General features: G+C 37.5%; 1 protein-coding gene across 3 annotated transcripts in view; it reads right to left on the bottom strand.

The window, feature by feature from the left end:
• Nucleotides 1–26,495, bottom strand: part of CDH11 (cadherin 11) — a 104,721-nt gene that overhangs the window by 44,470 nt on the left and 33,756 nt on the right. For all 3 annotated transcript variants that reach the window (XM_073307968.1, XM_073307969.1, XM_073307970.1), the window contains exon 2: nucleotides 7,712–7,842. The gene's annotated coding sequence lies outside the window, so the exon portion shown is untranslated. The remainder of the gene's footprint in view (nucleotides 1–7,711; nucleotides 7,843–26,495) is intronic.

Below are 26,495 nucleotides of genomic sequence, written 5' to 3'. Positions count from 1 at the left end.
AACGATGATGGAGCTGCAGTATAAATGGTTTGTGTCATGCCTTTGTCAAAAACCTTTTCCCTACAGCACTAGAATATAATTGAAAAGCCATTTCAAAATAAAATAGCTGAATGGTTGCAAATGCAGGTTGTCAAGAATCAAGTGGGAAAATCCTATTTCAGAAATGCATTCTATTATATTTTACCAATCCCTGATCTGTGTGATTTACAAATTAGTAAAACTGAAAAAATCACTAGGTTTGTAAGGGCTGTTAGTGTGTATTTCTGAAAGATTTTTGAATATATTTTAAAGAAGTTGTTCTTTAACTATGACTAACAAGGCAGTAATTGGTCTTGGTAAATGTCTCAAGTGAATTAAATGTACATGCTGTACAGTAGTACATATCTACTGTAGTGTTCTTTCTAATATGCAGCAAAGCTCCATGCTTGAGGCAGCAAATTAGTTTCTAGGAGCAATTCAAGGTATAGTTTATTATCTATGAAGCCCTAAATTGCTGAGGACATGGCAAACTCTGAGAAATCATCCCTCTCTATGCCCTATCACAACAGTTATGATTGGATGGGACATATTTCTGCTGAGAGTCCCTAGGACTGAGCTTTTGGGGACTAAGGGCAATCTTGGTGACAAGTAGGGGCTGCTCTATGATTTAGAAATCACTTCCAGCAGTCTCTTAGATCACGACTTCCTCCCTTTAGGACATGGTGCAAGATACATAGCTTTCATTTCATTTTTCTTTGATCATATTTTTCTAGTTCATGGATGGCTTGGAGCAGTATTTCTTTATTATCTAGTCTTGGGTAATATTAAGAGTATCAGTATATCATGCATGTGTTTCACTATATGACATCATTTATTTTTTTGAAACTATCCGTTGCGGAAATCTGAAAGGGACCATTATGGAGACATTAGTTTGCCAATAGTTAAGGCTGAAGCTAGCTTTTTCCAGTAAGCTATGTAATGAAATAAGTAGGCTTGATTGAAAATTTTCCATAGAAACATTTTTGACAGAAAATTTGACTTCTGTTTAAACAAGGGGTTTTGGTTCTTTTTTTAAATAAAAAGTGTTTGCTTTCCATACACATTTTGATTTTTTTTGTCAAAAAATAAAACAAATGCCCCCAAAAGAGTTTTCATTTTTCTTTTTGTCTGAAAAACAAATATTTTGACTTGGATATGCTGCTGTGCAGCCTGATGGGCAGTGTAGTTTAGCAGCCCCATATCCCCATTCTCCCTGAGGGGTCAGGCTCCTTACCTGGACTTCATCTCCTGTGACGTACTGTGGATTCCCTCTTTGACTCAGCCACTGCAACGCATCATGGTAGTCCTATGCTTGCAGTGCATAATTGGAGCTGATGTCCAGTCAGGAATCCCAGCCCAGAAGAGAATGGGAACATGACACATGCAAAACTATAACTCACAGAAGACACTGTGGCTTCTCAGGTATCTGTAGAGATCAGTTTTGAAATTACTTGAAACAAAATATTTAGTTTCTGGTCAACCTGGCCTGAAAATTAAATATTTTGATTTAATTTTTTCAACAGAAAATCTAAAAACGTGTGTGTGTGTGTGGGGTGGGGGGGAAGAATCAACATTTCACTATGGAAAATATCAATTTAACAGAAATAACATTCACAGAAAAATCTCACCCAGCTCTAATAGGAGTTAACATGATTGTGAGAAACAGTGTAATGTGAACATATTTTCTTCTCACCATGTTTTTTGTGGTTTGGCTACACATAGAAAAAATATGCTACTCATATTTTCTTTCGTAATGCTTTGAACAAGATGAATAAATTGTTCCTCATCCCTTTTAGCTGTATTTCCAAAGATGTTACCTTAGCCCAAGCAACGCCTGGTGTCAGTGTTTGCACATTTAGACCCCAACTTGTCAAACTGTGCATACACACCAGAATTGGCATAAACTAATTTATACTTTTGAAACTCTGGCCAATAGGCCTTGCTCCAGCAAGGTTTTTACATATGTGTTGAACTACCGGGGGGGGGGGGGGGGGGCATGATTCAGCATTCATATCGCACTCGCAGTCAGTACTGAGCCCAGCGGATGAAATTTGGTGATGAATGCTGATCACATGCCACCTGAGGCATGTTTTGCATACGCTAAGAAGCATGAGAGCAGTTCCAGTGAAGTCAACTCGATTATTTGCATGACTAAAGTTACTAATCTCCTTCAGTGTTTTCTTGGATCATACCTTAATATACAACTGAAGTCACCTAATTCTGCCTAAATGACAAGTGTTTGTGTATGTAATTGAGATTTTTCTTTATATACTGAATATAGAAGACTACATCTGGAAGGTGTGTGTCCAAATATGTGCTGGACACATATTAATGGATATATCTTTGCCTTTGTGTTACAGGGTTCTGTAGACTCTTACTTAAATGATCCAAACATGGCAGCCCAGAATATTGAATTAGACTCCCTTAACGTGACTGTGGAAAGGCTGTTTTAACTGACTGATGAGAATTCACAAACAAAGGTTTATGAAAACTATGTAAATGACTGTTACATTAAAAAACAGAAGTGTAAACATGGGCTGTTCTTGTGTGTAATGTGAAGCAGATTGTGGGAGGCACAGTGCATTATGTATGGATATATTAGGCCACATTCAAATTTGCTAAGACTTATGAGCAGGAGAACATTTTAAATATCTGAAATCTGGCCTTTTTTCCCTGTGGTATTTCTACAAAAAAAAGATGTGAAACTATTTCCTGCCAATATCATATATTTGGGACCCTCTGTTTTTTTCCTGTCACAGTCTATGGTTTACAATACATATGAGTACTAAAAGGTGTATATGTGACCTGCCTGCTTTATATTATAACAGTGAATTCATAAATATAGTGGGGGTACTGAATTTTTTTCTATCAGTTTGAGAGATACTATTGGTTTTACCAATATTCTCCATTTGGGGCATGAAAGAATCCCAGTGAATTTAGTGAGCACACGTTAGGGCCTTTAATTTCAGGAAATGATTCTCAAACTAATTTAATCTTCCCTTCAAAAGGAAAGGAACATTTCAAGTGTGTCCACTGCCCTCTCCCCTTGAAATGTGAGTGCATAATTCCAATTAATGACATGCAAAAATGAACGGGAAAATCTATAGCCAATAGACCAAACCCTAGCGACACCAATGGCAACTAGTCAGGACTCTGGAAGATGCATCTAAATTACACACAGATCTACATAACCACAAGATACGTGCATAGCTATAACGAAGGTGGCACAGAAGAGCCTCCAGTTTCTCAATACATGCAGAGGAGTCCACTATACTGGAAAAATACTCCAGTATCACGTATGATGGCTTTAGGGCAGCTTTCTGATGGAAAACTGACAAAAAGCTGCCCTAAGAAATCAGAGAATTTTGTACAAGATATAGACATATAGTAGAATCCCATTTATCCGACCCTCCATTATCTGACTCTGTGTATTAACTGAACAACCAGTGTACATAGGTCCAAAAGCAGGTGATCTCTCCTGTGGCCACTAGACAGCACTGCAACCTCACACTTTCCCATTCTCCGGACTATCTGAATTTTTGATTATCCAATCTGTCCCCGGTCCCAATTAGATTGGATAAGTGGGATTCCATAGTATATAAAATGATGGCATAAACATAATGAGACCCCCTACCTCACAATGGAATTGTGAAGATTAATTAGTTAATTTTTGTGTAACCCCTTTGGGGTTTAGAGAGCATGGCCCCTTTAAATCTTTTTCCTAAGGAGTGGGGGAGCAGTGAGAGAAAGGAGGGAAACTCCAGGGGGGTGGCTCTGGAGCTCCGGAGAGAGAAGGGCTGCAGCAAGCAGGCCCTTGCAAAATGAAGCAGCAGAGAACCTGCCTGAAGCTTGGGAAGGAGGGGGTGGCCGATTGGGGCACCCCAGGACAGGCGCCAGGAGGAGCACTGTGCCAGGGAGGAATAGCCAGAGAAGGACAGGCCAAAGCTAGACCCAGTGTTGGTATCACTGCGGCCCAGAGCTGCATGGGACTGTGAGTACTGGGGCTTGTAACTCTGCATTGGGAATAAGGAGGGAGGCTGCTAGCTAGTTAAGGATGGAGGTGGTTGCTCTGTGTGGCTTTGCAGAGAGCAGCAGAAGAGGGCACTAGAAGGGTTTGTTGGGGAAAGTTTACTGGCGCCAAAGATGACCAGGAGCACCCAAGACTCAGCACTGGACTGGAACTTTGCTCAGGACTCCTGAGCTCTGTGTGCAGACACATTGCTCGGTGTCTGCCCTTTCAGACTGTGCTACCACTGGGCCTGTGGGGCCTTGGTTTGGCTGCAACCCTGTTTTACTGCTCCCCCTATATTTCCCCTTGTTTTATCCTCCCATCCCTCTGTAAATAAATATTTCCCTTTCTTATATCCATTGTACTTTTCCAGTGGGTTTGTGGGTTCACTCTGGGAGGGTTGGAACAGGTGCCCCTAGGGTAGAAAGAATTTTTCCTCCTGCATTCCTGCGAGTGCCTTCTCTTGGCCAGAGCTGCCTGTAGAGCAAACTCCATCTTGGCCATGTGGGCGCTAAATTTGTATGGTGTTTGGGGTATGCTACTCCCTGGGCAGCTCTTACCACTGCCTGGCTCCAGCTTCTGGTCTGCCCAGGGGGAAGAGGAGGAGCAGGGGACAGGGCTACGGAGGGGGCAGGCTTCTACATGTGTCCCGATTTTGCATTTTTAGAAGGTGGTCACCCTAAATGGTTTGCAGAGCAAAAGAGGAAAGACAGTCCTCAGACAGTGTGGGCCAGGTCTGTGTTATGTGAATACACTGATTATAACTCCAGTTTGCTGCTTTGTTTCAATAATCATAACTGTACATGCATATTTTACCTTGGTTACTGTTGATGATTTAGATACTGAAACAGGAAATCTGCATTTCTGAATAGACGCAACAGGAGCAAAATTATTTAAGAAAAAAATCCTCCAAAATGAAACAGAGAATTTAAGAACCATCAGGACACACAGGTTTACATGACAATCAACAAAAGCTGTATGTGTTCATTCTCTTTACATCTCCCTTTACCGAGAGACAATTCAAATGCCTTACAGTGGACATCCTAAAATCACTATGCAGGAAGTTTTTCAGAAATGATTACATCTCTAACTTCCCCTAACTCTGAAATGGAAAAGCACCTAGAGAAACCAATGGGGCTGCTTTCAGTGTAAGATGCTGCTTAACCTGAGTTAATTTAGATTTGAGCCCCACATTAGTAGTTCTATGTTTCTTCTTTACTTTTCCCAAGCACATGTGGTGGTCGTTTTGTCCCCATCCAAGAATGTCATTAAAATAAAATCTGCTTGTGAGTGTAGCACTGAGCCAAGAATGAAAAGAGCAGGAGTAGGCCTGGACTAGTCTAAGAAGCCAGAAATGAGAGGGGGTGCCACGTTGAAAAGAAAGCAGATTAGGCTTTATTCAGAATCTTAGTAATGTGAACACTAAAGTTCAGTAACTGGCATAGATGTGCAAAGAGAGCCCAAGCTCCCTTCCCATTAAATCAGTTGCCTAACTCCCACTGACGAGAAGGGGAGCAGATTCAGGGCCGTAATTAAGACAAGGTGGGGTTTTTTGTTTATTCAGTGGTGTTTTTGCATGCATGCAAATCATGCAGCTCTTACTCAGGCTAAACTGTAACTTCACTGGGAGTTTTGCCTGACCAAGAACTGGGTCTGGATGGCAACATTTGGCAATTGAGTTTTAATGAACAACAAAATAAGAAGCACTGTTAGACACAAATATATAGAACAGCTTCTTCCTAGTTTGAAGGTTGTCATAAATATAAAGGGAAGGGTAACCACCTTTCTGTATACAGTGCTATAAAATCCCTCCTGGCCAGAGGCAAAGTCCTTTTACCTGTAAAGAGTTAAGAAGCTCAGGTAACCTGGCTGGCACCTGACCCAAAATGACCAATGAGGGGACAAGATACTTTCAAATCTGGAGGGGGGTTGGGGGGGAAGGCTTTTGTCTGTCTGTGTGATACCTTTGCCAGGAACAGATCAAGGATGCAAGCCCTCCAACTCCTGTAAAGTTAGTAAGTAATCTAGCTAGAAAATGCATTAGGTTTTCTTTGTTTTGGCTTGTGAAATTCGCTGTGCTGTAGGAAATATGTATTCCTGTTTTGGGGTCTTTTTGCAACTTAAGGTTTTGCCTAGAGGGATTGTCTATGTTTTGAATCTGACTGCCTGTAAGATTATCTTCCATTCTGATCTTACAGAGTTGTTCTCTTATCTTTTTTTGTTCTTCTAATAAAGTTGTTTTTAAGAATCTGATTGGGTTTTTTGGGTCTTAAAAATCCAAGGCTGGTTTGTGCTCATCTTGTTTATTCTCAAGCCTCCCCAGGAACTGGGGTCTAAGGGCTTGGGGGGATATTTTGGGGGAAGATGTCTCCAAGTGATCTCTTCCCTGATTCTTTGTTAAATCACTTGGTGGTGGCAGCATACTAGGTTTTAACCTAAGCTGGTGGAAATAAGCTTAGGGGCTTTCATGCGGGTCCCCACATCTGTACTCTAGAGTTCAGAGTGGGGAAGGAACCCTGACAAAGGTGTAGAGGCCTATAGATTTCCTCAAGGAAATTCAGTGTAGTGGGGTCAGTTTAACGGTTGAAACCATTCTATTACAACTTGATACTAATTGCTGCAGTCTACCTTAACGACTCAGTGAATGTTGGACATGCACATCCATGTAGCTGTTCATAGGGATGTTGTAGTATTTTGCCCATTTGGCTGCCAGAAATGAGATCATCATCATTCAAGGACATTTCCACAGAAATGAAGCATCTGTCAAGCAGGACTTTAGTGTACTGAATATAAAAAGATGTAAATGAATCAGATAGCTACAGAGCTTTAATGTCACAGTCTTGTAGACTCTTTAAAAAACATCACAATTCAAAAGGGATTTCACATCTGATACTGCTATAAATGACGCTACTATCTATATTATTTATTACAGATTTTATCGTTGATTTAAAAAAATATATGGATACTTCTGTCTAAGAATTCTCACCTCTGAGGAATCTCTTGTTTCATTGGTAGATCAGAAAAGCACAGAATGTCAGAGGTTAAAGGCTGATAATAGAATTATGGAGGAAGAATAATAGAACCATTTTTCCACCCTGTCTCCACATTTTCAGCAGCATTTTTCAGCTAAGCCTCACAGTGAACAACAAAACCTTTTGCAGCACAAGTATGAATGGCTGTTTCAAGATTAGTGACATTACATGAAATGGTACAGGTGAAAAATAAATACAAAAGCTGCTCATCCATGCAGCCTTAGAAAAACAGCAACACAGAGCCCATTTTTGGATTAATGTAATATGGTTACTCTCATTGTTTTGGAAAATTTCTGACTATAGCTTACCATCCCCTCAACCCTTTCAGTGCTAAATTCCTTTTTGTGCGTCCTTAAGAAGAGTTATGATGTTATAAATGTAAATGAGCATGATATGAATAGTGCAGCTTTTCAAACAGTGCATTACAAGATAGTCACAGCAAGATGCTCAATGTCCTAAGGCACCAGCTCTCCGAGTGGCACTGAAGACCGGTGTACCCACACTATGAAAACTCTGAGAAAATCTGGCAACAAATTGGCTTAAACAAGAGGTTACTAATTGTTGACATGCCACAGTGTATATATGGAGCGACAAAAAGAGAGCAACATATACCTAAATTGTCAATTATAAGTCATGAAGTCAGATATCTTACCTTCACCCACTGGAAACTTGCTGCCAATTTATGTAACATATTCCGCCCATTTGAATGGCCACTTAATGAGTCTGTGTTGACAACGAAGATTTAAATTTTGTGCTGCCACTTATCCGATATCTCAGCTCTTGCTGCAAAGAATGAAAAGTTCATTTGAAATCAAAAGTAACTTTACAGTCACAATAAAAAGGGAAAAACAAACAAGCAAACAAAAAACACTAACTTTTAAGTTACCCCAACAGCCCAATGGGATTTTGGAGACAGAAGAATATCTATAGGCCGGGGATAGAATTTACAAGTAACTTTTACCCATATAGACCTATTATTGGAAGAATGTTCCCATAATTAAAGTGCTGGAGGCCATGCCAATATCCTTTCACATCTTTCTCTCTACCTCCTAGACAAATAGAATCTCATGAAAGAAAATATGCTCTGGGAACATTCTCCAGAGCAAGAGACACTTGTAAGGGAAAAACAACAACCCAGCTATAGTCACATGTCAGGTATCATCAGCCAACAAGACGTGCTTCCAGCATTTCTAAGTGCTGTAAGACATATTACAAATCAGATAGTTTAGTATCATGACAGAATAAGGAAAAGAGGAAACTGCCTCTAGAGTAGTGGAACTATATGCCCATGATAAGAGTTACAGTTGTATTGGGAATTTGAAAATTGGCAGGGGGTTGCTCTTCTGTTGGGCAGGTTTACAGAGCACATCTTTCCTTGGGTTTGTGGTCATGGGAGGTTCCTTCATACAACAAGAAAATTAACTTTATTTTCATGGCTATAAACCACATTATTTTATAATGTGAACACTGCAAAACGTGTATTTTGTTACTACTAAATTTCCAAGTCTACATGTTGTCTTCTTGATGCAGCTATATACTTAGGGTTGGCAGAATTCAACATTTTAAAATACATCTGACAGATAATTTTGATGTTTATTTTTAAGCATTTTTTCTATTTTTATTTATTTAAATTTTCACAGTTGCAGGAAATTATGGGAGGGTCAGACCTTAATTATGTAATGACAGCAGAAATTGAGATTCAAAATGTTTTATAACTTAAAACACAAATTGTGAACATCGCATGTCAAAATATATAAAGTAAATATCCTTAAATGAATCTAAGTTCTCAAGCTGCATTCTTCCTTCTTTGTCTGTCTTTTTATTCTGATTATTATTGAAGGAAATACTTTTTCTCTGGTTTATGTGTTTGTACTTTGAAATTGACGTTTACCAACATTTACCAATAAAAAAATAATTCTTTCAACAAATTGGAATGCTGCCTTTTTATCCAGCCAGCACCTACAGTCCGATTCAGCAGTATTCTGGACATTTATGGCTGTGTGCATACACCTGTTGACTGATATCTACAGTATGCTACTTACCATCTGCCTGGAGCAGGAGAGAATAGGAGAGATACCTTCCTCAAGTTTTCAATAAAATAGCATAAAATTCTCAACCTGTTTTGAATTTTTAAAAAATATCTTGTTTACCTCTTTCAGTAAAATCTACATTAAAATTATCAAAGCCTCATGATAGCACTTTACAATTATTAAATATTAAACTAGGACTAAAGTAGGGCTCCATCCTGCAAAGGGATCCAACCAGGGCTTCCTTACACCCATGCAGAATCCCACTGAAGTCAGTGGGACTCCACACGTGTATCAATGTCCAACCACACAGACAGGTTGGTTGCATCATCATGTTCCTATTACGCATCATCATCATCATGTTCCTGTTACCCACATTACAGAGAATGAGCACATGATAATTACTCCATTAGCCAGTGACTATTACTAAGAGATGATCAAAGGGTGCTGCATCTTATATTCTCAGAGCTTCTGTTATGCAGTTGATAATAATTATTAAGTATTTCAGTGTGAGATAATAACGGTTATACCAGTGCAAGCAGGCTGTAATCAATGAGATAGCACAGATATAATGCGGGGAGTAGAATGACCCTGTGTGTCCCCAACAAGCTGAATTACTCAGAAGAAAACTAAATTCCCATTTCTACAAGAATACAATTTTCTGCTTCTCTTGTTCAAACCTTTTCTTTCCTTGTCTTTACAGACTTTGGTTTGCTAAACATTTAAATAATAAAATAAGTGTAATATAATTGTGAGCCATTAATAGATGTTTCTCTTTTTTGTAAAGCAATTTAAATATTTTGTGTAGAGGACTCAGCATTAAAACTAAATGAAATGAATTGCTCACATGCTGTTTTTTCCAGTGAATATTTTATATTTGTGGTGAAATTAATACACTGGTTAAAATGCATTTTACCCTAGGATTATGAGCACTGCTGAGGAAGATGGCCTCTGTGCTCTCCAGACCTGGCTGGCTAAATGCTGGGCCAGTCTCCTGGCATACCTCAAAGAAGCCTAAATGTTGCTCTAAATTGCACTAGTTGCTAATGGCCCAAGGTGGTGATTGGGCAGTCAGGGATCCAGGGAGTTTAGCCTTCTGTGCCAGCAGTATGGAAGCAGATGGGGGGGAGGGGGAGAAGGCAGCAGGGTCCCCCTGTAATGAAGTAAGTCTTTGTGCCTCGCTATTCTGGCTTTAAGTCCAGAATATGCAGCAAAGCCCAGACACACCGTATCCCAGGTTCTGGGCAATTGTATTCCATCCATAGAGTAGCCAGACTGTATTCACGACTGGTAAGAGTTTTGCCAATATTGTACTTGAATGAGTGTTTCAAGTATAGTGCATGTACATGGGGATTCCTTTGGATTATTAAAGGAACCCATGCAAGTCTGCCAAGGGGCCAGCTCTGCAAGGTGTTGAACACTTCCCAGGATTTGCAGAGACCCCTTAACTCTGAGTGGTCAACAGCTCATAGTATCAGGCCCTAAGCATGCTATACTTTTCAAAAGATATGTGGCCTCATAGAGCTAACTTCTACCAATGGATAAAAGAATGTAGCTATTTGGATTCATGGCTAGGTGGTGACAGGAGACTATACTGAGGCTCATGCTTCTGATGCGCACCAGATACTTTAACAGCCGTTAGGCTGCTACCAATGAACACTCCTAGGAAGTCAGACTAGATTGCACTCTATCTTCTTTATCCAAATACCCAAAAATTAAATGAAAACTTTTAGGAAATTATTACAAAATACTCTATAATGTGTGTTGATATGATTACAAACATGTTTCTAAATATCAGAGCTGGGTAAATATGCAAAAACACTATGAATATTCATTTGGATTTTTAAATAAATTTGCTTTTAAATCTCCTTTTGTATGTGCTTTCCGACCACAGTAGAGCAATCAAATTTTACTGGCAAAAAAATGTTCACAGACTGAGAGCTAATTTAAGTTGCATCCACGTGTTCATGGATAACAAATTTTGTACTTGCATAAATATTCACACCAGAAATGCTTCTCACTAATCGCATCAGAGAACAGAAATAAAAACATGCAACTCATCTGGCCAATCACAACTTTGGTAACCAACTCAACTTACAATTTCAGATATTTATGATCAATCTATAGATTTAAAAAATTGGAAAACATGTTCACCAACTAAATTCAAATTATGAATAAGTCCTAGGAAAGCGCAATCTGCTCATGGATATGTTGCAAACAGAATAAGTTAAATTAATTAATTATTGTGAAATATTCAATAAAGCTCTAAATCATTATATGATAGAAAACAAATGTAAGCTATGGATGATGATATATAGTGAGCAATCATTCAATAACTAATACGCTAAAAGCTTGATTCATGAAAATACATTATGTAGACAAGCTTTGTATGTAGTTTACTGTGAAGTACATATCACACTCTTTAAATACATGTTTTTTTTTTCAAATAAACTTGTTGTCTTTGCATTTGTGTTTGAAATTACACAAAAATGAAGCACAGAAAAGGAATAACATTGGAAAGGGACTAAATTATGCCATTTTGATAATTTGCTTATATGGCTCAAAATGTGCATGGCTCCCTTTACAGGACCAAAGTAGTGCCCAGGTAAGGTTATCTTATTTTTGGAAGACCTGTATCCTTGGAATTGGAAGTGTATGGGTTTCAATCTTGGCACATACTGTTACACACCTGCATGTCATCAATTTTTAAAACCTCGTTTTAACTTTATGTGGGGTGAATAGAGTTGGGATTCAAAACCCTCATGCTTATTCCCAGTTCCCAGCTCTAGCCACTGTACAGTGAAATTTCCTTATGTACATAAACGCAAAACAATGGACCCTCCTATATACACGATAGTTTAACTGTCAAACAAGAGCTCCATTAGCAGTAACACAGCATTTATGCAGGGTACATGGGTTTCAAATCAATAGTTCTTACTAATACTGATCATTCTGTGTAGCAAATAGCAAAAAAAATCTGCATTTTCACCTCAGGGAAGGAATGAGAAATGCCATGATCAATGTTTTTAATGAAAAACATGATGGAAAGCTACTGTAGAGTTCCCATCTAGTACATCAGCACAGAGCATAGCTTAGTTTAGTAATCTTTATATGTATGCAACAGGCATTACCTATATATCCTTATATATTTGTATTTGTTATTTTTTCCATTGTAAACATTTTTGCTACATTGTTTCCCAACAGAATATTCAATATCTGCAGTTTACAGGAAAAACCCCAAACAAACAAAAACAACAACAACCACAACCCCAAAAAAGTAAAGAAAAAGCCCTACTAATGCACTGAAAAAAACCTGCTGTATTTACAGAATATTGTGTTCAAAGTCCAATTATAATTACAAGAAAACTCCAATAAACAACCAATAAACAGTTCTTGTGCTTCAAATGGATTTGACATAGTGGCACTTTAAATAAAACTCCTAACAAGATTATTTTATTTTTTGTAAAGTAAGCAATGTCTTAACAGTTGGGTTATACAAATTGACAACCCTAGAAATTTTGAAAGTGTTGCTGGTCAGATGCAAAAATCCATTGTCACTATGGTAATTACTTCACAATGCCTGATGTTAAATGGACAGTCCTGTGGCCCAAGAAGCAGCTGAATCCTGCATTGTCCTTGCATGATAAAAAGATTAGAGAGTCTGAAAAGCAGAGGAACGGAATCTCACAGCTTCTTAGACTTTTCACTGAAAGGGCCATTGTAACATCATCATAAATCCTGGGTTCCCTAGGCACTTGACAACTAAAGCAGTGGACAATAGAATTCTTGTGTTGAACAAAACACTCCTTGTCTGCCAAAGGGTTTATCTGCTTCATTTACAAATGTCTTTCATTGTACCAAAATAATTCCCTATTAGAAACACTATTAGGAGCAGAACTAAATAAATATTCACAGCTTTGGTATGTTTTCAGAAATGAATAAACCAATACAATCAAGTAGCATGCAAATATGAGTCTTTAAAAAAAACCCTCCTTTGCTCTGTTCTGTGAGTCCCTCTCCCCCGTACTGTAGCTATGTATCCATTCATGTACCCTATCTATCTTTTGCTACAAGGAAAATGCCTATCATATACCACATGTACTAACAGAAGAGAAAAATATTGGTGAACTGGAAGGATTTCAAAGGAGAGCAGCAACTGTAATCAAGGCGCTAGACGGACTGACTTCCACAGAAGGATTCTGAAAGCTAGGTACTTACAGCTTTGCTAAGAGATGATACCTACAGCTTGGCAATTAATGAAATAATAAGAGTATGTAAATATCTGAGGGTTTATAAGACAGACAGAGAAAAATATTTATGATGTTAAAAGGGGGCAAGGATTAAATTAAGAAAGGGAAAATATAGAGTAAATATTAGAAAAAAACGTCGTGGGTACTGATGGATACCAATCTGTGACCAAGTCTCCCAAATGAAACAGAGCTAACAAGTTTCTTACTATATTTAAAATTAATCTGGTCAAAATATTGGAATATTTAGAGTAGAAATGAGTAAGTAAATAAACAAAATAAATTATACAAAAATATGCATTTGCATTTTTTTAAAAAATGCTTCTGCCATAGTTGCACCTCTTTTGTGTTTGGTATCTGCAAATATTTAATTAATGAAGTTTTACTAGCAAAATGCTCAAGGAAAGAGAATTTCTAATATGCACAAATGATTCATGATGAAAAAGTTTCAAAAAATATTGATCACATAAAATCAGTTAGTGAATGCATTCAAGGAAATCACAATAGTCCATGAGAGTAAATTCAAAAGCAAAAGAGTTTAACATTTCCTAAACAAATTATTTGTCCAGATATTCTGTCTAGCTGCTATTAGTTTATAAAAATACAACAACTATTTCCAGATGCTCACCCAGAATGTTAAAGATAGCGTGTTTAAAAAAGTAACCAAAATAAAGTACTTGGCTTCCACACACTGATCAGCGTAAGTACGATTTTAAAATGTCTTAGATGGTTTAATAGAATACCTTATAAATTCTGAACATAAAATGATTTAAGCTCGCAGCCGCTATAGAAAGGACTTAAGACTGGGAGATGGAATATCTGTGTGTCTGTGTGTGTAATTTATTTGATGTAGAATGCCTGTACACAAATGCAATATGGGAAACTCTGAAGGTAATATATACACTATAATAGTAGAAAAAACTGAAACACACATCCTTAACCTCAAAGTCACTTCTAAAACTGAGCAAAAATATGCCATGCAACATTTCACCTATAAAAAATATACATGATGAGCAAAAGCATACTCTAGCTCTGATTTGTGGGGCATCTGTTACTGGCTGCTGAAATACACTAAATCTAAATCCAGATTTTAATGAACATCTGAGATAGTACAATGTAAAAATAAAGAAAAAGGAATTGTATACACAGGTCAGAAATGTATATCATACAAATCACTTCATTTATAAAATGATGAAGTTAATCTTAACATCAGGTAAGAGAAGTGCAACATAAGACAGAAAAATAAATATGGTAAACTACCTACTCTGGTTTTTATGCCACAAACTATGTAAAATTATCTGGAGCAAAAAAGCCGAGCAGATCAAGTAACAAAACTCTTCTCTAAAAATAACAGGCTTTTCAAGAAGTAACCAGATATCATTAGGAAATCAAAGATCAAACAGATTGTTAAATAAATGAAAAATAAAGTATTTGCAGAATTTCATGTGCACACAATATAATACACACAAATATTGCAATTAACACAACTGTGTGCAAAATTTTGGTGCATGAATGTGCCAGGTATGTGCCTATCTAATTCTGAAAATCCAGGATTCATTATAAAAATAAATAAGATAAAATTAAATGCCCAGAGTATAACAACTAGTTCATATTTACTATATGAATACGAATGAGCCAATTATATAGAAATACAAAATTAATAACAAGGTGGCTCAGTGGGTTAATGAACAAGTGGAAATATATTGGGTGGTTTCAACCTAGTCCCTGGCACACACTTGACATCACAAACCCACAGCACAATTTGACTGATGGCAGTCTCTGCCTCTGAGCCACCTATGACTGAAACAAAAAGGGTGCTTCTGGCCAAAACAGAGGTGGCTTAATATAATCATCCATAGCATCTGACCACACTGTCCCCAGTATTATCAAGTGACAATAGCCCACCACTTGTATGGGTATTAAAGGCCTAATCCTGTAATGTGCTAAGTACTTGGTGTGTGTTCAGTGAGAACTGAGGGTGCATAGCATCTCCCAAGAGATGCTCCTCACAAGGGGAAATATATTCTTTAAAATCAGAATAATATACAAGAAAGGACAAAATCTAAGAAAGACAACCAGGTAATCATCCCATCCCTGCCTTGAAGATAACTGTTTCTACATGATCCCACACATTTATGCGATGCAATGCCTAATATTTTGCTGAAATAGAGAAAACATTACATGTGAGGACAGAATGCAGACAGCAGCATAAATCATACCCACAAATGCAAAGCACTTAACAAAACAAATAATTGGGTAAACACTGAACAAAAGAGGAATAAATATCACAAAGGAAAAGAAAATAATTATATGACACTTAAAGGAAGATTTCTGTATATGTATCCTCTCCTCCTATCCAGCCTAATAAAACAACTACATCACCAGAAGAATGACAATTAACAATACAGCATAAATATAAAATAGTTCCTAGAAGTGGAGACTTTGTTTATTCTCCAACAGCTTAAATGGGAGTTGTAAAGAGATAGATCAACACCAAGAAAGAGTAAAAGCTCCACATGTGTTTTTGTTATTTTGCATCGAGAAATAATTTTTGCTCCAAATCCCAGCTGTATACAAATTCATTACTGTTCTTTTTTACAAGGGATGACAGAGCCAAAGGAATATAACACCAAAGCAAAAATACAGGCAACCCCAAGTTGTATAAATCAGGTACACGCACATTAATTAACTTGTAATTACAACTACAGAGGGCCTAGGAACAACCAGCCCTGCATTGGGAGTTCAGGACCATGGCCAGGAGGGTCAGCTGGGGCTACTGTCCTGGGACTAGGCTTAAGGGGCATCCAGGCCCATCATGATCTATGGTTTTGTGCACATGTGCACAGTAGAATCAGAACAGCTGTAGCAGGACTACTCAATACTTCCTTCAGCTGCTGAAGGAAGAGAGCAAGGGGACAGCACTGAGGTACACAAAGCTCTTCTCCCACCATGTGATAGCTGAGTGGAGCTCCTGGCCGCCACAGAAAGAGGAAGGGGGCCAGAACATAGGGCAAGGGAACACAAACAAGAGCAGGAGGGGAACAAACAAACAAACAAGGAGAAGGAGGGGAGGGGGGGAAATGGAAAGCAGAAGATTAAAAAAAAGAGAGAGCGAATCGGGAGGGGGAGACCAGAGGACAATGAGAAAAGCAGCCATAATCTGGCTGCTTTAATTCATGGTATATGGAAAACTGGTTAATAGCAATGAAAATTAAGTTAAGTGAACAATGAATGAGAAAAATGCATGATTGAAATTACAAACTGGATAGTGAAATAGGTACATTTTCATACAGGGCTATAGTAGACCATGATTGGTTTTTACAATACCAATACTCAATATGTACTGAAGGCCAAATCCTCTGCACAGTTCAAAGTAAATGGGATTAAGCCAGGGTAGTTCCACAGGGGCCAGCAGGAGACAAAATAGCTGCACAACAAAAGAATCCTCCTCAGATTTTACCACAGTGGTGTAGAGATTGTGCCCCCTGCACCAGCTCTTCACAACTTTCCCATTGCAAAAGGACTTCATCTCTTCCCCTCTCTTTTGGGTCATGTGGGCCCATGGGCAGGCTATGGGCCTTTGAGAATGAAGTCTATGTTAAATAAACCTGTGCTGCTCCAGCCTAATCCTGTTCAGGTATCAAGAATGAAAGTAGATTCAGAGGTTTCAGGCTCTGTCATATTAAATATCATAGATCAAATTTGTTTCCATAAATCCAACCTCTCTGAGTTTTTTTCTAAAAACTAACTTTTTGTAGGGGCAAACCACTATATGTATAAAAAGAACTTACGAGCCTACTCTGGAAAATGTGGATATAGCAGGCGTAATTCTCTGCATTCTGAAAGATTTTAAGTGTGTGCACTAAAACACAGCTTTTCTATATGGAATTTTCTATTAGACTAACTGAAAAAAAGTCCTCAGATCACCAGGGGCAAAACTCTCTTGTATATTTTTCCATCACATATATAAAATTGATATAAAATATACAAAACACACACAAGTGATTATCATCATTGCACAAAACACACAATGGTACTCTCAACCCACGGAACCCTTTCCCTTCTGAGTCATATTTAACCCAGGATCTCCAACGGGAGAAGCCATACGCTACCAGGATGAGATCCTAAACCCACTGCAGTCATACTGTAGTTTTGCTGTTGACTTCAACGGAGACAGGATTTCATGCTCAGTTTCCATAAAACGTTTTCCTAAACAGTCAGAGCTTCTGACACATCCCCCGAAAAAATCAAACATTTACCTAAAGAATACATTTTAGCATCAAATTTCAGCACTGTTACTTATTTTGTTTCTTCACGCTTCTAATCTCTGTCCTTTCTTCCTTTCCTTCCACTGTATATCTAAGGGCCTGATCTGCTCCAGTTGTGCTCAATGGCAGAATTCCCACTGACTTCATTGGGATTTGACCCCTATTGTATCTCTTTCCTGTTGTTTTCAGTGTCTGTTTTCTTTTCCTTTCTTCTGGCTTTCTTCTATTTCCTTTTATCAACCTCTCCTAGTGACCTGAAAATGGAACCTAAAAAAGTGAGAACCACTGAACTATGTGCTGAATGCCCCCATTAGTCAAGCTTGTAGGGGACAGCCAGCACAGACATAAACTTCAACTAATCTTTCAAAAACTAATCTTTATATAATGTCCCATAAAATCATCCTGCTGGTTCCAGGTCTGGTAGAGACACTCAAGAAAGAATAAGTCTGGGACATTCGAAATATCGGAAAGGATCTTTAGCTCAGAATTGGTCCAAGGTGCTCAAAGAGATGGAGTTCTTTTGTCTAAGGTACTTTTTCTCCAACCTTCATTCTCTTATTAATAATTAAAAGAGGAATTGTTTAAAATCATTACAGATATCTGATGTTTCTGAATTCGTATAGGCCCGATTCAACTGACTGAACATCTCTGTCATCACAGAAAGATACATGATTCATTCTGGAGCCTATTGTAAACCAAGTGACTCTTCAGAAGTTTTAAAGAATCTTTTTATAGTTTAAGTCAAACTTATTTCTGTGTTGATCATGCCCACACCATAGTATATTTGGCATTTATTTGCATGGTAATCTTATTTTTAAGCTTCTCTCTCTTCTCTTTTCCTCCATCCCAATTTATCTGTGTGTGTTCTCAACAGGGGAAAGTTGGTTCCCCAACCCAGAAGTGAGGAGGTGATGCAAAATATATAGCCTATCAATAATCTCCTTTAAAATCTATGTTTGTTATTACAAAACTGAACAAGCAGTAAGAGTATTCAATTATATAAGAGTGTGCAATTTTCTCCAGAATTAATACAGCACCCGAATTTTCAGCAATGTTACAGTGGGGTGATATGATTTTCCATCTCTCATCAGTTGAAGATATTTTACCCTGGATATTTCAATATCCTTATATTTCTTAAGAGAAGTTATTTCCCCAATATTTCATAATATGCCTACCTATCTAGTCTTGAGAGTTAAGGCATAAATAATAATAATCTATATTTGAGTTACACAATGTAATTAAATGCTCATAACACTGAATTTCACAGCTAAAATTAACCAAAATTGTCTACTATATTAATATTTAACATGTTTGTTGGCCAGTATGTCTCCAAGTACCACTAGACTTTAATTTTCTATGTTATAATTACTATAAGCTATGAGTAAGAGTATTATGAGATTAGTTCAAAACAATGGTGGTGAAGTAGAAATATATATAATCAAATAATAACATAGCAAGCACATGGTATATACAAGGAGCCAACTGTGCATTACACACTTAAGCCAGCTGTACATTACACACTTAAGCAAAACTCCCGCTGAAGGTAATTGGAGTTTTGCCTAAGTAAGGAATATCATATCAATCCTAAATAAATATATTAATTTTAATAGGGATCCCTGAGACAGGACACTAACCTCAAGACGACAATGAACTTCTTATTCTGCTGAGGTAGATGATAAAAAAAAGATCTGGCATTTCAGAAACTTAAGTGAGAGAAACTGGACAGTCTGAAGTTGAGTCCTCATCTTTGCTGATCTTCCAGTCGTTCCCTGCCAGGAGGACTATCCTTTAAGCCTTCTAACTGCATATCCCCAGAAAGTTCTCTAAATACCCACCATACTTGGGCTACAACAAAGAAAGTCTGTTGTTAAAATGACAGCCCGGATAGGTGTGTGACTTGAAGAACAGTACCTGGGGACAAGCCTATGGCTAATAATAAGTAAAGAAAAGATCAAACTAATAAAAAGATCCCTTTTGGCAGCTGCCCAGCAAACTGTCTCCCCAATGAGAGCAGGAAAATATCTATCTGCAATAAAGCTGAAATAAAAATAGAAGTTGGATGCAATCATAGAATCATAGAATATCAGGGTTGGAAGGGACCTCAGGAGGTCATCTAGTCCAACCCCCTGCTCAAAGCAGGGCCAATCCACAACTAAATCAATATATTAGTAATTTTTCCTCCCGTTTAAAATGTATTTGGTATACAGATGGGAGAATATTCCTGGATCTGCCTTAGAACTCCTGTATGGCCTTGGCAAATCTGTGTGTTTCCATTTTTTTATCTGTAATTTAGGGATAAAAATAATTACCTACAGTACCTCATAAAGGTGCTGTGAGGTTCAGTTAATTCACACTTCCAAAGCAATCTTAAGACCCACCCATGATAGGACTATGTAAGTCCAAACTATTTATTAATAATTATTATTTTGTATGTGTTCTTGCTGGCCTTAGTAATGAATATTTATTCCTAAATATATCTTAGGTTTTTCCCTACTTTAAATCACATTTACATTGATAGAATGTTCACACATACTTAACATTACATTTGACTGGCAGCAAACTGTTGATAAAATAAATAAGGTTACTTCCATGCCTCCACTGTTATTTTGCAATTGAACCAGAGGTATGGGTAGTTCTACAGCTCATTATCTTGAATTGTGAAGGCCCTAAACCAAAGGAGTTTCACTAAAAAATAATTACCTAATTGGTTTCACTTGATAGTGGGTGGACATATTTACATCAACCAGTTGCTGAATTTCCATTCACTGTTCATGGTAATCATAATCATAATTACCATTTAGCCATGTTTAGTAGTTAGACAGTAAGCTTAACATACAGTTATTCTTGCTAAATTACACTTGTATGGTTTCTAAAACCACTATTAGAAATTGAAAATGTACATATATGGAAGTTTGAGAATCCGTGAAATTATCAGTTAACATTTTTGCTATTATCAATTATATCAAATAATTTGGAGCTTGGGAAAAAGGATAATGTTGTATTTGGTGACTACGCGTTATAATAATTGACACTACATATCTCTGTGTGCATACATATAAAGTGTTGAGGGGACAAATGAAAATGCAATAATCTGAAAGACAGTAGACACTTTCTGTGTTGTAGCCCACTTTGCAGAGAACTTGGTTTAATAAAAACCAATCATCTTTCTGAGCCAGACTTCCTATACTCAATATGTCATTGGGTCTTTTTTTAAAGCGGTGTTTAATTAATGTGGTAGTTGAGTGCACAGAAAAAAGGCCACTCCTAATGGAATGACTAACCCTCCAGAATCCTGAGAAAACCCCGATTAACTTAAGCAAGACAATAACATTTTCACTTATTAGTGGTATGAATTATCTTCTATAGAACTTTGTGATGCTTCACAGAATATCTCTGTGACATCCTGTGGTACTGTATATGTCACACGGTAGCTAAAAGATAACAAGTGACCACCATATAATGCATTTTTTCATGTACTCATGCTTGTGCATGGTATAGTATATCAGATAATAATCACAATTATATACAGTATCAGGCTGAACTGGACTGCACAGGGTGGGAAAGGGAGGAAGGAGAAAGGAGGGTGCAGGGAACCCTAAGTATATGTCCATAGGACCAGGGCAGCATATCCTTTGGTATTTTCTTCAGCACTTGTGTAAGGGCCCAAATGACATGCCCAGAAAGAATTATGGTCTGCTAGCGTGGAAACACAGTCCCTTCCGCTGCTTGTGCACAGTAAGCAGCAGCATTCCCTGGAGCTCAGTGACCTAGTCAAAATCTCCACTACCAACACCACTCTTCTTGCACCTATCATTTGCTCGGATACAGGAAAGGCATGCTGCTTTTAGTGTTACAAACTGCACTCACAGCTTAAGTACAGGTAGAGTAAAATGTGTACATTTTTATATTATCCAAAATGTGTGTGTGTGTATGTGCCCACACACACAGAGAAAGTGTTAAGGTAGCTTTTTCACCTGCACAACTTCACTGTCTTATGACTCCCCATGTAGTAAATACAAGAAATGATGCTCTGTAGACCTTAATGTGCGCAGACCAGGAATATGTTTAACAATTAAACTTAACAAAACTAATAGTTATATTCTCATGGGCCCTTTTTAAATAGGCACATGAAATGTATAGGGGAGATTTTCAGAAATGCCAAAGGGATTTAGGTGCACAAATTCAATTGAAAGCCATTGGGGCTTGTGCTCCTAAATCCTTAAATTCCATTGATTTTTTTGATGGAACCTGTGTTCCTAAAACACACAGGCACTTCTGAAAATCTCCCATAACTGCAATAAAACGTCATATTTGAATGCCATAAACTCACCCATGTGCAATGAAAATAACTCCATATGCAATTGCCAGGTATGTTTGGGCAAATGCATTTTTTCCATGTACAAAATTGATTAGTTGCATGGAAGAATGTGTAATTTCAATGAAAGACAGTATTTAGCTGCAAAACAGCTTAGCCATGATTAACTTTTTTTGTTTTTCAACAATCCAGAAATTTCTGTTGAAGTAGAAAAGCTGCACCTTACCAGTTTAGTTGGCACTGTGAAATAGTTTACACTGTCCTCCTTGCAAATAATATTTAGGACTGGGATGTCAAATCAAATGGATATGACTTGAATTTAGGTTGGGAGCAAGAGAGACATAGGGAGAAAGACTATGGGCACTGAATGGAAGCAGGAGAGTTATTTCATAACATTGTCAAGTCACAAACAGCTGCCAGTATTCTGAGACTGAAATGAGGAAGACTTTGGTGATAAACGTGGTGCACCAGTGGTGCATGTATATTGAGAGGGGAGGGGAAAGTACTTGCAAAACATATTTTTAAATATAATTAAAATTATATTAATTTTATTATTATTATTATTATTTTTATTAAGAATCATAAAACTAAAGAACCAGTTGGCAACACACTCAAATTGCTACATGAGATATGGGTACTCAGCACAGGAGAGTAAAGGGCTATCCTTCAATCCCCTTTCATGGGCCTCAGTCTGATCCATTAATAATACAGCACAATGTTTAAAATGGACTTTGTGGTCAATGGAGAATAGAACCCTTGTAGGGAAAGCCTAGGAATAACCCCACTTTAAAATATGTTTATAATACCACCCATTTATAGCAATCAAATGCTTTCCAGAAGAAAAGAATTTACACTTGATCAAGAGATAAAAGCCATCCCTGGCCGTGTGGGTTAGCTGGATGGGTAACACGGACATGAGATTGTGGTATGTAAGCAACTAGTTCTTGCAATCAGTTATAGTAGATACCTCATCTAGAGCTAATATAAGGATTCGAGAGTCAGAGTGGTTTGATTGGATTTTTGCATGAGTGAAAGCACGCTACAGAATTTTGAATCAATGCTGCCTTTAAGTAGGCCTCTCTGGGATACTAGAGAAGATTACACTAATTGAGCCTGAAGAAAATAAAGGGATGCACAGTATGAATATCTCCAATACAGATAATAAAATGTTATATATATTTACAAAGGAAATTTGAACAAATAAATAAAACACATCTCTTTATCAGGAAGTTTCAAAAGGATACATGCAATATGCTCTTTGTATGAGCTTCCTTGTGAATTAATTAGGTGCACCTAAGTGTTGGCTGGAAGTTTAAAAACTGTTCATCATCATGTGTTGTTGATTTGTCCCAGTTACAGTATATAACATACCGTCCAACATCATAAAGTTTCAACTCAGTCAGATGACAGCTAAATGAAGGTGTCAGTAAAAAACTGGAATATATTATTTTAATGACAAAAAAAGAATTGAAGAAGGATATAACAAGCAGAAAAAAATCACAGGTCCCATAGCAGAGCACTGAGGATTTGCACAATCCACAACAGAGACCTATTTTCAGTCAGACTTTAACCAAAACTTTGATTTAATAACCAAACCTTTGATTTAATAAAAAGCAAATGTTTGTGACCACATTTTAAAACTTGCAATTAATTCAGGAACAAGTATAGTACTCTATCAGAATTGTGGATACAAAGGCCATCGCTGAAAAATAGGCCATAAGTATCGAATTGCTGAATTATTATTAAACTGGGAATAGTTTTTATTAAGACTGGAATCAAGCCAAAAAACCTACTAGAGACTTTACTTTAAAAACAAATCACATGTTCTAAGAGTCCCATGCCTAGATGAGTTAGTGCACATTCAATGCCAGTAAATCGGTCCAAGTACAATTTTACCCTGTGACTAAGTATTGTCACAGCTAAACATGCATTTCAGTACCACAGCCAGGGATAGGTGGAGGCAGGATTCATGGGCCTGGCTATCAGTGTCATGTACTGAAAATAAGTTGATTGATTTGCAAGGTTTAGATCCCAGGATCCCTGGGACAAGGCCAACAGCACAGAACACCAGGTTTTTCCATGGAATAGCAGGGTCTTAATGGAGACTAGGGAGACAGGAACGCAATGAGCACTTTTGCAAGGGAGGAATGGTTACAGCTTGGCCATGTAATTGGAGCCCTGTGGTTTATTAGGGGCCCTTTGCAAGGTTTGGATTCAGACCTCATTTAGGTCCTGATCCTGCAATGTATAGCATGCAAGCAGACTGCTGGACCTGTGCAGAGCCCCAGTAAAGCCAACAGGGCTCCTCACAGACACAAAAACCCACCCAGGCACTACATACTTCAGGATAAGATCCTCTCACTGCATCCATTACTGACTGAAACACAAGGATCTCACTATTATAGCACTCTCCCTGTTTTAAGGCCAGGGATTTTTCACAGGGCACGGTACAGTTACCATACCTCAAAGTGTCAGCTGTACTGAGACACAGTTATCTGTGCCTCTGACAGTGAGATGCTATTGTTATACAGAATAAGGAAAAGAACCCAGGTCTGATGACTCATAGTTGTACTCTGTATTACACAGGTGACATCAACTGTATAGTTTAAAAGAGACCAGAGTTCTGCCATATTGAACTTTCCCTTCTATATCTATGAAATATCAGGGAAGCTCCAGCTTTTATTTTCTATGCTTCATAAAAAGAAAATATTTCCAAAAGATTTTTTTCTAATATTGCATACAAAAAATATCTATTCCATCTCCTTGATTAGCTAGTTATTGTATTTTGTTATATTTCTAACTATCTATTCATCCATGTCTCTTACAACAGAAAACAAAGATGTTCTGATAGATCTCTGGGTAATTAAAGACGCTGTGCAAATACTGCCAAAAATTCTATAAGTATTCATTTTAAATTAATTATTTTTGACCATGTTCACACACTTTGTGTGTACTGTATCTCTGAATATTCTACAGAATGAGTTACTGCCAGGAATGTTTGCTGAAACAGCAAATGTTAAGTAACCATTACAGAATAGTCATAGAAAGCAGATTTTGATTTTCTAATTGCCAGTATTCATATTGGAAACCTAATTTTAGGAATTACACTTATCCAAACAGGGAGCAGAATACTACCACGTGACTTATATGGCCAATGAAAATGGCTTGAAATGCATCACATTTCTCACAAACAAGGAACAGATTTAGAGTATTATCCCTCAAACAATGCACAGCAGTATTTTTATTCTCCAAATCCACTCAGGTGTGTAAAGCTACTGACATACATAAGTGTTCACAGGATAAAAATAAAAGGAGTACTTGTGGCACCTTAGAGACTAAATCTGTTAGTCTCTAAGGTGCCACAAGTACTCCTTTTCTTTTTGTGGATACAGACTAACACAGGTGCTTCTCTGAAACCTGTTCATAGGATAGTGACCTAAGAATAATTTGCAGAAATTAAATGGTGAATAGTTTTGAATGAATAAATTAGAGGACAATTTATTAGTGGACATTTTGGAAACGGAAAAAGAGATGAATTTCACAGAAGTATTTTTTCAAATTAGCTACCCGATTCTAATAAATACTCCATAAATATAAAATAAAACGTACGCTAAATGGATGCCATATAAAACATGGATTCAAAATGTAATTTTTAAAAAAAGTTAGGGGAGTTTACAAATAAACTGAATATCAAACTATAGCCAATTTGATTTTAACATTCTATGTAAAGGCTTAGTCCACCTCCCACTGAAATCAATGGAACGTGACTAGGCATTGGTTCAGGCCCTAGAAGACCATCCAACACCTTTGATAAAATCAATATTTATTAATAAAATATTTTTAAACATAATCACCTACAGTACAAACCCGTTTACATGGCAATCCGCTTAATGCGTGGTAGCACCATGCCTCCCAGTGCTACCTATTTAACACGCGAGACTCGTTAAAACATGGTACATGAACTTGCTATGTAGAGCTCAGATTTGCTCACTAACTCACTGACATAGAAATCAACAGGAAGTGCAAAGCGGAAACGTGTTGTATGTCTGTACCGATATTGGTATAGACGTATCACGCACGCTTAGTCATTGTCCCGCTAGAGAGATATATAATATATAGTAGTTATATAGTAATATATATACCACATTAGAAAATTTTAACTGTAGGCCTAATATAATGGCAGAGGGCAAGCATCAGTGTTCCTACACTGTAGAAGAAAAGCTAGTAGCAATAGATCGAGTAAATAGCGGAGAAACCCAGGCCAAAGTTTCAAAAGATATTGGGATTGCCGAAACTACTCTCCGAGGATGGCTAAAAAACTAATCTAAACTGAATGGCTTTGTACAAAATATCGATTCTGCCATGGGGCTTAAGCGAAAACGTATGTGCTATTCGGCAAAACCCACAATAGACTTCAAAGGAAAGAAAAAAATGCGAGCCACAAAGAGCAGAAACTAACGGCGTTTTTTCCTAAGTGAATCATAGACACTTTTTAGAGCCAAGGACTATCTATCATTGTGGACTCTTGGTACATGCAATATATAGTCTGTGCTAATAAATTTCAAAATTGTTTGATTCT

Source organism: Lepidochelys kempii, chromosome 12, assembly GCF_965140265.1.
Source record: "Lepidochelys kempii isolate rLepKem1 chromosome 12, rLepKem1.hap2, whole genome shotgun sequence".
Classification (NCBI taxonomy): domain Eukaryota; kingdom Metazoa; phylum Chordata; order Testudines; family Cheloniidae; genus Lepidochelys; species Lepidochelys kempii.
The sequence above is the reverse complement of the archived record's forward strand: the minus strand, read 5'-3'. Positions and strand labels throughout refer to the sequence as shown.